The sequence below is a fragment of the Notamacropus eugenii genome, chromosome 1 (genome assembly GCF_028372415.1).
Source record: "Notamacropus eugenii isolate mMacEug1 chromosome 1, mMacEug1.pri_v2, whole genome shotgun sequence".
Lineage (NCBI taxonomy): Eukaryota > Metazoa > Chordata > Mammalia > Diprotodontia > Macropodidae > Notamacropus > Notamacropus eugenii.
In genome coordinates this window covers 216,542,235-216,555,317 of record NC_092872.1, presented here as the reverse complement: position 1 = coordinate 216,555,317, position 13,083 = coordinate 216,542,235, and the positions used below count along the sequence as shown (strand labels likewise).

The following is a 13,083-nucleotide window of genomic DNA, read 5'->3' as shown; positions in this document are numbered from 1 at the left end:
GCCGTGCAATCTAGGATCTGTTTAATTGGCTAAGAATGGACCTGGACTGGTAAAACAGGCAAATGAATTGGACCCAAGGGGTCAGCTCATGCCATTTTTGATTTGGGTGAATTCCAAATTGGAGTGTGGCTTTTTGAGCTAGGTCAAAGTTGCTTTGCTCTTCAAGAGTTAAGAGGAAATCATACAATTCAAGAATAGAAGGTCTAAACTAGACCTAGAAAATGGTAGCGTTTAGATATTTCCATTTAAGGAAATCCATATCATTTTATTTGTTATGGGGTTCAGACTCTGGGGAACTTTCTTGAGCTCCCTGGAATCTTCCCACTTAATCTGGCCTTTCTTACTTAAATCTAATCTTCCCATTTGTTCTGGCAGTCTCAGGAAGCCCATGGGCTTTTTATTATCATTCTACTCAGGTCTCTGTTGCACCTCCCACCTCATTCCCCAGGCTGCCGACCACTCCCATCAAGATCTGAATCCATTCCCATACTGCCCCTATCAAGATCTCTGGATTGCCCCACCTGCTTCCCACCCAAACCCTCCATTGTCTGATCTCCTGATAGCCTCCAGCTGTTTCCAGCCTTTGACCCTCCTTGGATTTCCTCCTTGGACTTGTCCTCAAGACCCTTCCTAAACCCCTCCTCCCATCACCCTGGACTACCAGACCACCCCCCACCCCCCACCCCCAGGTCTCTCCTATACTCTTTTCTGTATTTAAGTCCCACCTTGCCTCCATGAAGGCGCTCAGATTCAATGTAGCTCAGACTCTGTCTAGCTGGGATTCTATCTGGCCTGCTTGTGAATACAAGCATTACAAATACTTAGGCTCCTTAAGAGGCAACCCAATTAGGCAAATCTTTAATAAACTTTGTTTCCTTTGGCTTTAAGAAGGCTTGAGTCGAATTCATTTGAGCACGACCCGGACCGTCGGTATTTTGGGGTCCCTATCACCCCTCAGCCTCTTCATTTGTACTTCTAATACTTTTGGGTATAAGTTCTATATACTTCTAATACATTTTATTTATACTTCTAATCACCTTACTTTGGTACATTACTTATGAAATTATAAATTCTCTTCAGGAATACACTGGTGGGTCTGGAGCAGGTGTGGGGAACCTGCGGCCTCAAGGCCACATGTGGCCCTTTATGTTCTCAAGTGTGGCCCTTTAACTGAATCCAAACTTCACAGAACAAATCCCTTTGATAAAAGAATTTGTTCTGTAAAAACTGGACTCAGTCGAAAGGCTATACCCAAGGACCGAGAAGGCCACATGTGGCCTTTAGGCTGCAGGTTCCCTACCCCTGGTCTAGACAAACAGTATTTAAGGGAGCAGGTATACTTCTAGCTCAAGTAGATCAGAGTAGTGGCTTCTCCTGGCAGGAATGAAAATCTCTCTTGGAGAAGGACAGGAGAAGAAGAGGTAGGCTAGGCCACATAAAGACAAACTTTAGCCCTATGTGGTCCTTCTATACACATATGTGTGCCATTCCCACTCTATATTATTACATAAGAAAGTAATGAAAAAATGTTTATAATGCAGAGAACATTTTTTCAGAGAGCAAGTTGTTAAATATTTACCAGCACATTCTGCCCCCTTCCAACTCAGGTACCTTGTTTCCCCAAACTCTCTCTCTCCTAGTTGATGTGGGAGAATTGCGTCAAGATCATCTTCAGACAAAAGCTACAAACTGAGTCAGACAAAGATCATGGATTTAATAGAGAGAAGGAGAGTTCTCAGTTATATGTGGTTGGGTTTTTGGTTTTCAGGTCATAGTCAGGCAGTTTCTAGGCTCTGGTGTGGGAAAACACTTTATATTTTTTGGAAAACTTATTATTATACTGTTTAAATTGAACTTTATGTGACTAAGTTTTGTTTGTAGCCAGAATGTAGTCCTGACTGACCTCAAGTCTTTAGGAATGCTAAAGATGGCTACAAGGAATTTGGGGTTCCTTTAGGCTCTTTATTCACTCAAAATATTTATGTCACCACACCCAGGTCTTGTTTTGGGTCCATCCAAATCTGTGCCTTGGACTTCTCCTGTGTTTTAGCTTCCATTCAAATTTTATTGAATGTTTATACTTACTGACATACCCATTTCAATCTACTTTGTTTACAAATGGCCCTTCTCAGCAAGAATGCTCAACTGTGTCACTTGGTTTATGTGAGAGTACTCTTGTCAAAATCCTACATAATGTAAACCTTTTAAAGTCTGGGAGAAGGATCCACACCTCTTTCTGGTTCTCTCTCTACATACCAAATGACCTAATATATTTCCTTCTAAAATCATTTCAGATTTTGGAATTTGTTCTCTCTCAAACAGCACTGGCTGCTACAAGAGACCCAGGAGAATCAAATAGGGGGAGTAGAGGGAATGGAAGCTTCCAGAACATGGCAGGAGAGAGTATCAGGTAGAAAAAGAGCATGCCCAGTGTTGGGATCAGAGGCAACCCAGGATAAGTAGGTTTTATGGGTACCAAGGAAGCCCAGATATCGTAGAGGTTTCTTTTTTAAAAAAACTATCATAGTTATCATTTTAGTAACTTTTACTAATACTAATAATAATTGATCTTAGTTGGCATTTACATAGCTCCTTAAAGTTTACAAAATGCTTTGCAAATATTATCTTATTTTATCATCATTCTAATTATGATTATTCTCACTTTATGAATAAGGAAACTAAGGCTGAAAGGGGTTAAATTACTTGCCCAGGATCATATATCTAGTAAGTAACTGAAGTATTTTGAGCTCTAGTCATATAGGTTATGGGGCAGTTAGGTGGCACAGCAGATAGAGTGTTGGGCTTGGACTAAGGAAAAACTGATTTCAAATTCAGCCTCAGACACTTACTAGCCATATGACCTTGGGCAAGTCACTTAACCTGTTTGCCTCAGTTTCTTCATCTGTAAAATGAGCGGAGAAGGAAAAGACAAACCACTCCAGTATCTTTGCCAAGAAAACCCTCAGTGGGATCATGGAGAGTCAGACATGACTATAGTGACCAAACAACAACTTCTAAGTTACAAGTCTTACATTCTATCCACTGTGCCATCTACCTTTGGCAGCTATTATTGTTATTATTATGTTGTCTTTATAACCAGGTGGCGTAGTGAATAGAGCACTAGATTTAGAGTCAGGAAGACCTAAGTTCAAAATACCCTCAGATAATTACCAGTTGACACTTACTATCTGGGCAAGTCATTTAACCTATGTTAGTCTCAGTTTCCTCAACTGTGAAATGCAGATCATGATAGCACCTACCTCCCAGAGTTGTTGTGAGGAACAGATGAGATAACATATGTTAAAGTGCTTTGCCAGCTTCAAAGCACTGTATAAATATTAGCTAGTGCTATTAATAATGCCTTGCCTTTGCACAGTGCTTTAGAGTTTTCATAGCTCTTTCACTTACATTAACTCCTTTGATCCCTACAACAAAACTGTGGGGGTGAGAGATCAGGTGAACCAAAATCACACAACCAGTAAGAGATGGAACAAGGAGACAGATCAGGACTCAATTCAAACAGAATGAAAAGAACCTACACGAACAGCAATATTCTAACGCTGATCAACTGTGAAAGACTTAGCTATTTTTATCAATACAAAGATCCAAGACAATTCCAAAGGACCCTTGATGAAAAATACTGTCCAGCCCCACAGAGAGAACTGATGAACTCTGTGTGCAGATTTTTGTCTTTAGTTCTTTCTCTTGCTTTCCTTTTCTTTTTCTGGTAACATAACTAATGTGGAAATATGTTTTGCATGACTTCATATATGTAATGTATATTGTATTTCTTACTTTCTCAATGGGTGGGGGAGGAGTGAAGGGAGGGAGAGAATTTGGACCTAAAAATAAAAAAGCTCTGAAGCGCTATGTGAGTCTAAAAAAATGTTTTCTTACTTCTAGCCCAGTGCTCAATCTATACATCACTCAGTAGTTCTTTTCTTTAAAAACATTTTTATTTTATTGTCAGTTCTGAACTCTTTTCCTCAACCCCCTTTCCTTCTCACTGAGAAGGCAAAAAAAAAAACAAAGCCCATTACAAATATGCATAGTCACGCAAAACAAATCCCAGCATTAGCCATGTCCAAAAAAAAAAAGAAAAGAAGGAAGGCAGAAAAAAAAGAAGCTTAAACCTGCACTTTTGAGTCCATCAGTTCACTATCTGGAGGTGGGTATTATTTTTCAGCATGAGTCCTTTGGGAAATTAGAAGGGATATATAGAGAAGTGTAAGTAATGGAAAAACAAGAGATCAATAAGAAAAACATTTTTGAAAAATAAAATAAAAGAGGAAGCTACCAGGTGGCTCATTTCTGCCCTCCCTCTCCATCCTGCTTTGGCTATTCCCCAGGTAAGCTCCTCCCTGGCTCCAGCCTTCACTAGTAGACTTTGAAGGCGCACCTCATGGTCACGCCTCCTGCCCCAGGTGCATTTTGTGCTGCCATAGGGCCAAAAATAGCTACTTATACCTCTAGAAGATATTGTTCTGATTTCTCTGCACAGAATCTAAAGCCTTCCACAATCTGGTTTCAGCTTACCTATCTGATTTCAACTCCTTTGAATTTTAACATCATTACCTGCCCTGTGCTCAAGCTAGGTTAGCCTTCTCACCACCCTCCTGAGCCAACCCTGCTTCTTGCCAGCTCAGTATTCTTTGCTCATGTCATTTCTCCCAGGCAAATGCCGTTCTTGATCCTTTCGTTGTGCTCCTAACTTTGACCCTTGGGGGCAGCTAGGTGGTGCAGTGGATAGAGCCCCAGTGCAGGAGTCAGGAGGACCTGAGTTCAAATCTCACCTCAGACACTTAACACTCACTAGCTGTGTAACCTTGGGCAAGTCACTTAACCCTAATTGCCTCATCCTGGGTCATCTCCAGTCATCCTGATGAATATCTGGTCACTAGATTCAGATGGTTCTGGAGGAGAAGTGAGTCTGGTGACCTGCACAGCCCTCCCTCACTCAAAACAAAGCCAAGTGTAAGTCATGTCATCATTTCTCTGATGGCATGATCTTCTTTGGCAACAAAGGACGAACACAAAACTCTGACCCTTACTTTCTGAACTTCAAAACCAGGCCTTCTAAATTGATCCTAGAACTTCCCTCAGTGCCTGGAGCTTCCTTGCACTGGAACAGCCTATCACTCTGGGGTCTACTCACCCTGGAATACTCCTCCACTACTGCCTTTTTCCCATTGGTGACTTCTTCCTGGAGTCTCCGTTTTGTGGAAGGGCCTGGTCAGCCTGGCCTCATTCTCCTCCTGGCTCTATTTCTGATTTTGTGGATTTCAAATCCATGGGGGTGGGGAAAGTGCCTCCTTCCCCTTTTCAGTTCCTTTCCTTGGATTGTCTTCCCTCATTTAGAATGTCTTTCTTTTTGCTTGTTTTTGTATCCCCAACATTTAAATCCTTCTTCTCTCCCTCCCTTGTTTCTTCCTTCCCTTTATCCTTCCTTCCTCCCTCCTTCTTCCTTCCTTCCTTCCTCTCTCCCTCCCTTCCTTCCTCCCTCCCTCCTTCCCTCCCTCCCTTCCTTCCTTCCTTCCTTCCTTCCTTCCTTCCTTCCTTCCTTCCTTCCTTCCTCTCTTGATAATTCCAAATTCTACTCAATTCTTCAATGCCAACAACACTTTCAGCAAGGGGTCTTTGAGAAATTATGGGTCATGGATATGGGGAAGAGTCAAAATTTGGACATTAAAAAAGTTTGAGCAAAGCAGTGGCTTGAACCCAGAGAAGCCTTCAAGAGCCAGAAGCATGCACAGACCTAATAATCTATCTATGACTTGGAATCACAGATTTAGAGTTAGATGGGACATCAGAGGTCATGAAGTCCAACTTCCCTTATTTTACAGATGGGGAAACTGAGGCCCATAGAGATTAAGTGGCTTTCCCAAGGCCCATAGCTAATGTCAAAGGTCCTGACAAGCCTGGCCCTGATACCACACTTCCACTGGGATATAGATACTGGTAAACAAAGAGGAAAACTAAGTCAAAGCCAGAACAGAAAGTAAGATCTGGACACATATTAGAGCAGCTGATGCTTGAAGAAAAAGTAAAGGAATTGGAAAAGAGGTAAGGATAAACACCTAGAAGATCTCTAAGCACATTTCTATTTCTGTCAGGAAGCTTCTTATTTGCTTTCTGGTGTGTAAGAACCAGTCCTTAGGTGTGGCAGGTCTAGACCTGGCTGGTGGAAATGGAGAAGCGGAAAAACATGGCAGGAAGGGCAAGACAAAGGCACAGCCTAACATATATCTTCCTTTATGTTTTCCCCTACAGTTCTAGTCCCCCACTGGTCTCTCCTTCCTCTGAGCTAAATCAGCCCTACCTTTCCTGTCTTCTTACACCTTACTCCCCCCACCAACAGTCAACTAGTGGCAACAACCTCCTGGCTATTCTATGAGCTAGATACCCCAAGATGCTCATCGGCTCCAGGCATTTTTTTCTTGGCTGGCATCCCTGCCTGGAATGCTCTCCCTCTTTCATTCCTATGGACCTCCGAGGCTTTCCATTCCCAGCTAAAACTCTATCTTCTGAAGAAAGCATTTTCCAATCCCTTTTAACTCTAGTACCTTCCCTCTGCTACTTCCTACTTATCCTGTACATAGTTTGCTTGTACATTTTTTTACATGTTGTTTTCCCCATTAGATTCCCCGTTCCTTGAGGACCGCCTTCTGCTTCATTTTGTATCTCTGGTTCTTAGCACAGTGACTGGCACGCAGTAATTGTTTAATTAAATACTTATTGACTGACTGACTATACCACAGTTAATTTGTTTCTTTGTATTATCATTTAACTGTTTTGAATGAAAATCTTGTCCCCATGATAAAACTTTAAGTTCTATGAGCACATCTACTTCTAATTTTAAAAGATCACATAGTAATTGCTCAATAGGTATTCGGCTTAATGATTTTGAAAACAATGGTTCTATACTATGGATAAAGTTCAAGAAGTTTCAGTACTCCAAGGACATGTGATTTCGTCTACGTGATCACAGACCCTACTGAAGCAAAGCCAACCTCTCTATACATTACAAGGCACCATTTTTGTGAATTGTCATGGATAGTTCACAAAGGAATATAAAGAGATCAAAATTTTTAAAAATGATCAAGGACAGATCACAGCAAATGGAGAAGAAATAAAGAAAACTATCAGATATAATACACATAGCTATATGCTTTTGCAACTGGCAGCTTGTCAAAATAGGCCAAAAGATGAAGTCCAGGAGTTGGTAGCATAGAGAAGCTGAGTCTTTGACTCATGAATCAGTCAATCAATAAGCATTCATGAAGTGGTTATTAAGTGTCCAGCAAGGCACTAAGCATGAGGGTAGATTCAAACAAAAGGCAAAAATAGTTCCTGTGCTCACAAAACTAATATTTTAATGGGGGAAGTGACATATAAAAATCAGAATGTAAAAAACAAATAGTAGAGGGCAGGTAACAAAAGGATTTGTTCTGTGAAGTTTGGATTCAGTCAAAGGGCCATACTTAAGGACCTAGAGGGCCACATGTGGCCTTGAGGCCCCAGGTTCCCACACTTTACCAAGCTTACTAGGGATACTTTAGATTGACAGCCTTAGGTGCTTTTCATGGCCCACCTTCATTCATTTAGATCCAAACTTGACCACTGGTTATGAACAAGGGGCAAACTCCGAGTCTTCCTTTATGCTGCATGTTCTCTGCGGCATAAACTCTTAAGGAGCCAAAAGTGACAGACTATTTCTGCTAAAACCTATTTATAACATTACATATATTTATGTATTTATTTTTTACGTAACAGATTTTAGAATGTCAACATTTTAATACACATTCATAATTTTTTTAAAGCAACAGTTCTTTGCAATATATCAACATTCTATTTTTTCAACATTCATATGTCATTCCTACGTCAACGTTCAGCGTTTTAAGGTGCCACCAATACTAGAAAGGGCAGCACAGTCATCAGGATGAATCCAGGCCTCCATGAGAGCCAGAAGATGGAAGGAGTCAGAAGGGTTTTAAGAGGAAAGCAAGCTTGTTAATTAGGGAGCAGGAGTTCCAAAGGCACAGTGGAAGGGGAGGCCAGGTCTGTATCAGAACATTTTGTGTACGTGGAGGGGAGGAGAGGGTCGTTGCATTGGAGAGGGATGGGAATTAGGGAACGGAAAGTTGAGGCTGGAGTGGGGGTGGGGGTTATTCTTTGGCAGCTAGATGTTCAGTGTCACAGGGATGGAGAAAGTAGGAGATGGTGGGAGTATACAAAACACTGGGAAATGAATCCCAGCAGAGAAACAATGAGATACATTGATAAAGGCAGGGGATAATGGCAGTTCTTCTCATTCTCCCTCCTACTACATATACAATCAGTTGCCAAGTCTTTTTATTTCTGCATCTACATCTCCCAGATCTCTCCTCTCCTATCCACTCATGAGACCACCACCCTAGCTCAAAGTCTCATCACCTCTCTCTCAGACCTCAGCAACAGCCTCCCAATTAGCCTCAGGTCTCTACTTCAATCCATCTTCCACCCAGCTTCCAAAGTCATTTTGCAAAAGTTTGGATCTGATCATGCCACTCCTCTACTAACAAATTCCATTGGCTCTCTGTTACGTCTAGGGTTAGCTACAAACTCCTCTTTCTGGCTCTTCAAGTTCTTCACCCTATGCCTCCCACTTACCTTTACAACCTTGTTATAACATATACAGCCAAATGGTCTTCTTGACATCTCTCACTAACAACACTCCATCCCCCATCTTTGCACTGGTTGTCTTTCATACCTGGAAGGCATTCTCATCTCACTTCTATCTTTTAACATCTCTAGTTTCCTTCAGACTTTGTTTAAGTGCCCCCTTCTACACAGTGATTCCTGGATCTGAAGTCTGGAAGACCCAAGTTCAAATCCAACCTCAGACACTTAATAGCTTTGTGACTCTTGGCAAATAACCTCTGTCAACTGTAAAATGAGAAGGAAAATAGTCCCTACCACACAGGGTAGTTATGAGGATCAAAGGAGAAAATCATTGTAAAACATCTAGAACTTAGCCGGTACTTAATAAATGCTTGTTTCCTTTCCTGTTCCCCTGATTTTAATGCCCTACCCCAATAAATTGGCTTGTATTGATCTTGTATATGGTTTGTATATGCTTATCATCTTCCCATAGAGTATAAGCTCTTTGAGGGGCAGGGACTGTTTCATTTTCAGAACCTAGTATGAGCCTGATGCATGACAGGTACTTAATAAACTATTGAAGATTGGTTGATTGAAATGTTTTACTTACTGACACTTTTAAAAACTATTGCAATTCATTAAGTTTATTTTATTTTTACCTTTTGGCTGACTAGTAAAAGTAAACATAATAAGTAAGGGCTCATGAACTATGGTTTTTAGGGTACCCTAAACTTGGGTTAGCTTTTGTAGAGAGTACTATGTACAAGAAGGGGGTACCTCACATACTCCATACCTAAGGGAATCTTCATAAAATTAGATAATAACAGTGTTTATATGGAGCAAAAGAATATCAAGGGAAGATAAGCAGGAGGCAGAGGAAGGAGAACTTGCAGTTTCAGCCCTCAAATCGTAGTATAACGCTATGATTGTTAAAATGATTTGGTACTGAATTAAAAATGGGAAAACAGCACAAATGAGATCATTCAGAACCCTAAGCAAATGCATGCTATAGATCATTGTTAGTTACGATCACCAGACATTAATGATACAGTTTCTTAAGAATCATTGAGAACATGGAATAGAAGAATGGTGAAAAATGAGAGAATTTACACAGCTCTCATGATATACCATAACAGATCTGAAATGGATCAATGATTGAAAAAGAATCATTAAAAATTAGAAGATAATGTGATTATGGAAAGGTGAAAAATTCTTAACAATCCAAAAAAAGAAGAAATTATAAGAGACAAAAAGATGAATTTGATTATTTAAAATAAAGGACTTTTGTTCAATGAAAACAATGTTTCTAGAATCAAAAGGGAAGTTATAGAACTGGGAGAAAAATCTTTGTAATAAACAGTTCTGGTAAAATCCTGACATCCAAAGTCCGTAAAGAATAGATGGAAATTTCAAAGGGTAAAATCCATTCCCTGGTAGAGAAGTGGCCAAAGGCTATGAGCAAGCAGTTTTTGAAAGGAAAAATATAAAACACCAATAGTTATATGAAAAATGTTCCAATTTTCTAGTAATAAAAGAAAAGCAAATTCAAATAGTTACCTTATGCCCATAAAACTGGCAAAAAAGGTAAAAAGATTAAATTAGTGTTCACTTGGTTTTGAAAAAACAGGCACAGTATTATATTGTTGGAGAGCCATGAATTAGTGTAATCTTGTTCGAAGACAATATGGACATATATATATATAAAATCATTCCTGCCCTTTGACACAATGATTCTATTACTAGAGCTTTACTCTAAAGATGTTCACTAACAGGATAAAAAAAGGCATTTTGGAGAGATACAAAAATATTTTTAGCAGCACTATTCACATAATAACCTTGTCAAATACACAATTAACTCATGCGAATGCAACTACATGCACTCAGGAGAAAAAAAAGATTGAGAAAGAATGACTTAAATAGTGCAGCTGAAGCTGCCTTGCATTCCATTCAATTAGCTTATATTAGCTAAAGAGTGTGAGATGGGAGATATAAATACACCATTCCTTACATCAGTCTCAGTTCCTTTGTGTCTATCATGCATAGTGTGATCGTATCCCCTAGCTAAGTAAGATTCTAGAATTTCCTCTTAATCACACCTAGTCAGTCAGTCAACATTTATTAAAGACCTACTGTGTGCCAGACTCTGTACTAAGAGCCGGGAATAGAAAAAGAAGTAAAGGACAGTCCCCAAAGAATCTGTATTCATTCTGCTTAGGCGGGTAGTGCTGAAAAGGACTGACTTAGCTTGTCTCCCTAGCATCGCCAATCATTTGGATGGTATCTGTTGTGTTCCCTTCGACTTTCTCTTTTCCTTTCTTGCCTCATGATGGAGCAAGAAGAAAAGTAATGTGGTGATATGATCACTTCCTAATATAGTCCCACTTATATGTGAAGCCCTCTCAAAAGTATTTCCTCTCTAATTATCAGTTTTCCTGTCAACTAAGTCTTTGTCCATTTTTCTTCTACTAGAGGAGACAAGGTAGCATCATATAGTGGATAATGGGCTGGCCTCGGAATCATGAGAACAAGCTCAAGACCTCAGAGTGATTACCAATAGTAACTGTTGCTCTTTCCCTCCCAGCTTGATTTACTTGTTTTTTTTTCTTTTGCTCATTAAAGGGGCCATTCCCTGATTACTTCTTAGAGAGGCTTATTCACTGATGGCCTCACCCCACTCTAAATGAGTAATTGAATAGGCCAAGGTGTCCCTTTGCATCCTTGGCCTTCTCCAGCCATCCTGATGAATAGCGGGTCACTGGATCCAGATGCCTCAGGAGGAGAAAGTGAGGCTGGTGACCTTGCACAGCCCTCCCTCACTCAAAACAAAGTCCAGTGCAAGTCATGTCATCATTTCTATGATGTCATGGTCTTCTTTGAAAATGAAGGAGGAACACAGACACACAGAATGGCCATGTGATCATGGGAAAGTCATTAAACTCATATTGTAACTCTCTAAGGCTACAATGTAGATTTGTATAAGTGTGCTTTATCCACGTACATATTTTTAAAATTGTGAAGCTTCTTTGTTACTTTTTATTAAAAATCTTATAAGTTAGTATCTTTGTAATATTACCTTTTTGAGTACATCCATTACACCTAAAATTTCATTTAAAAGCAAAACATTATAGTTATAATTCTAGCTAAGAAGAGTCATGCTACAGGTGAGAAGAATCACCATTACGTACCTTAGTACCAAGCGAGGTTCTTGTTTCAGGTGCCTCTCAACTTTGGGCTTAAGTTAGGAGACAAGAAATTGGCATCTGCGAACTCGACTTCCACAGTGAGGTCAATTAAATTGTATTTTTAGCTATTTTGTTGGTTTGTTGTTGGTTAAACCTAACCAACCTAAGGAAACACAGCAGCCAGCTGGTAATACTTAAGGACCTTATATTAGAGACAAGGTACTTCTGGGGAGTTTGGGACCTCCATCAGTCATAACCTTTTTACAGGAATGTGGGAAGCAAATTTGGAGGGGCTGCTTGAAATACTCAACCTGATAGGTGCTTTTTTGATTTCTGACATTGTGACAGAAAATGTGTGTGTGTGTGTGTGTGTGTGTGTGTGTGTGTCCATGTCACAATGGGGAAATCAATGAACTCACTTTCTAAGTGACTTTCTAAGTAACTTTCTAAGACTATAAGATGCAGAGGGAAGGTAGTGATCTGTATTGGTAGAGGGAGTTTCCTCATGGAGAACCCTTTTATCAATCAAATTACAATCCAGTCCCTTCCCATACTATCTTAGTAGAAGTTCTGGTTCTCACTTCTCTGCTAATCAATACAGCTTGGGTATACATTAAACTAAAATTTGTATTTGATTATTTTCACAGTCATCATTGTCCAGTCCACCAGAATCTTGACACAGACCACATTTTAAGAGAACTTAGCTATAACTTTTCAATGACACTGTATATGTATTTGATCTACTACACTCTATATTTTGCAGGTGACATAAAGGATATTTAAGGCTTATTTTTACTAGTTTCACTTTTGCTTTATGTATTAACTTTAGAGCCTAACCTCTACATCTGATAAGACTCCACTATACAAAATCTACATGTCCGACAACTGCGGAATAGATAGACAAATTATGATACTTGAAAGTAATTTAATATTATTGGACCATAAGAAATGACAAATAATCGGACTATGTGCAAATGTACACAGAATCAAATGAACAGTATATACATCAATCCCAACAATAATATTCTCTAGCATTTACACAGAGATTAAGAGTTGCAAAGCATTTTACATGTTATTTCATATGGTCCTCAAAAACAACCTGTGAGGTAAGTGCTATTATTATCCCAATTTTTACAAATGAGGAAACTGAGGCTAAAGGAGATTAAATGACTTGCCCAGGTAATGCAGTTACTAAATATTCAAGGTGGGATTTGAACTCAGGTCTTCCTGACAAGCCCTGCACAAATACACAAAAAAGAAG

General features: G+C 39.7%; 1 long non-coding RNA gene across 1 annotated transcript in view; it reads right to left on the bottom strand.

Annotated features, from left to right (window-relative positions):
- The window catches only part of LOC140516117 (uncharacterized), a 40,841-nt gene extending 28,742 nt beyond the window's left edge, over positions 1-12,099 (bottom strand). The window contains exon 1 of the long non-coding RNA XR_011971294.1: positions 11,826-12,099. This is a non-coding gene — a long non-coding RNA (uncharacterized lncRNA). The remainder of the gene's footprint in view (positions 1-11,825) is intronic.
- Between the last annotated feature and the right edge of the window lie 984 nt (positions 12,100-13,083).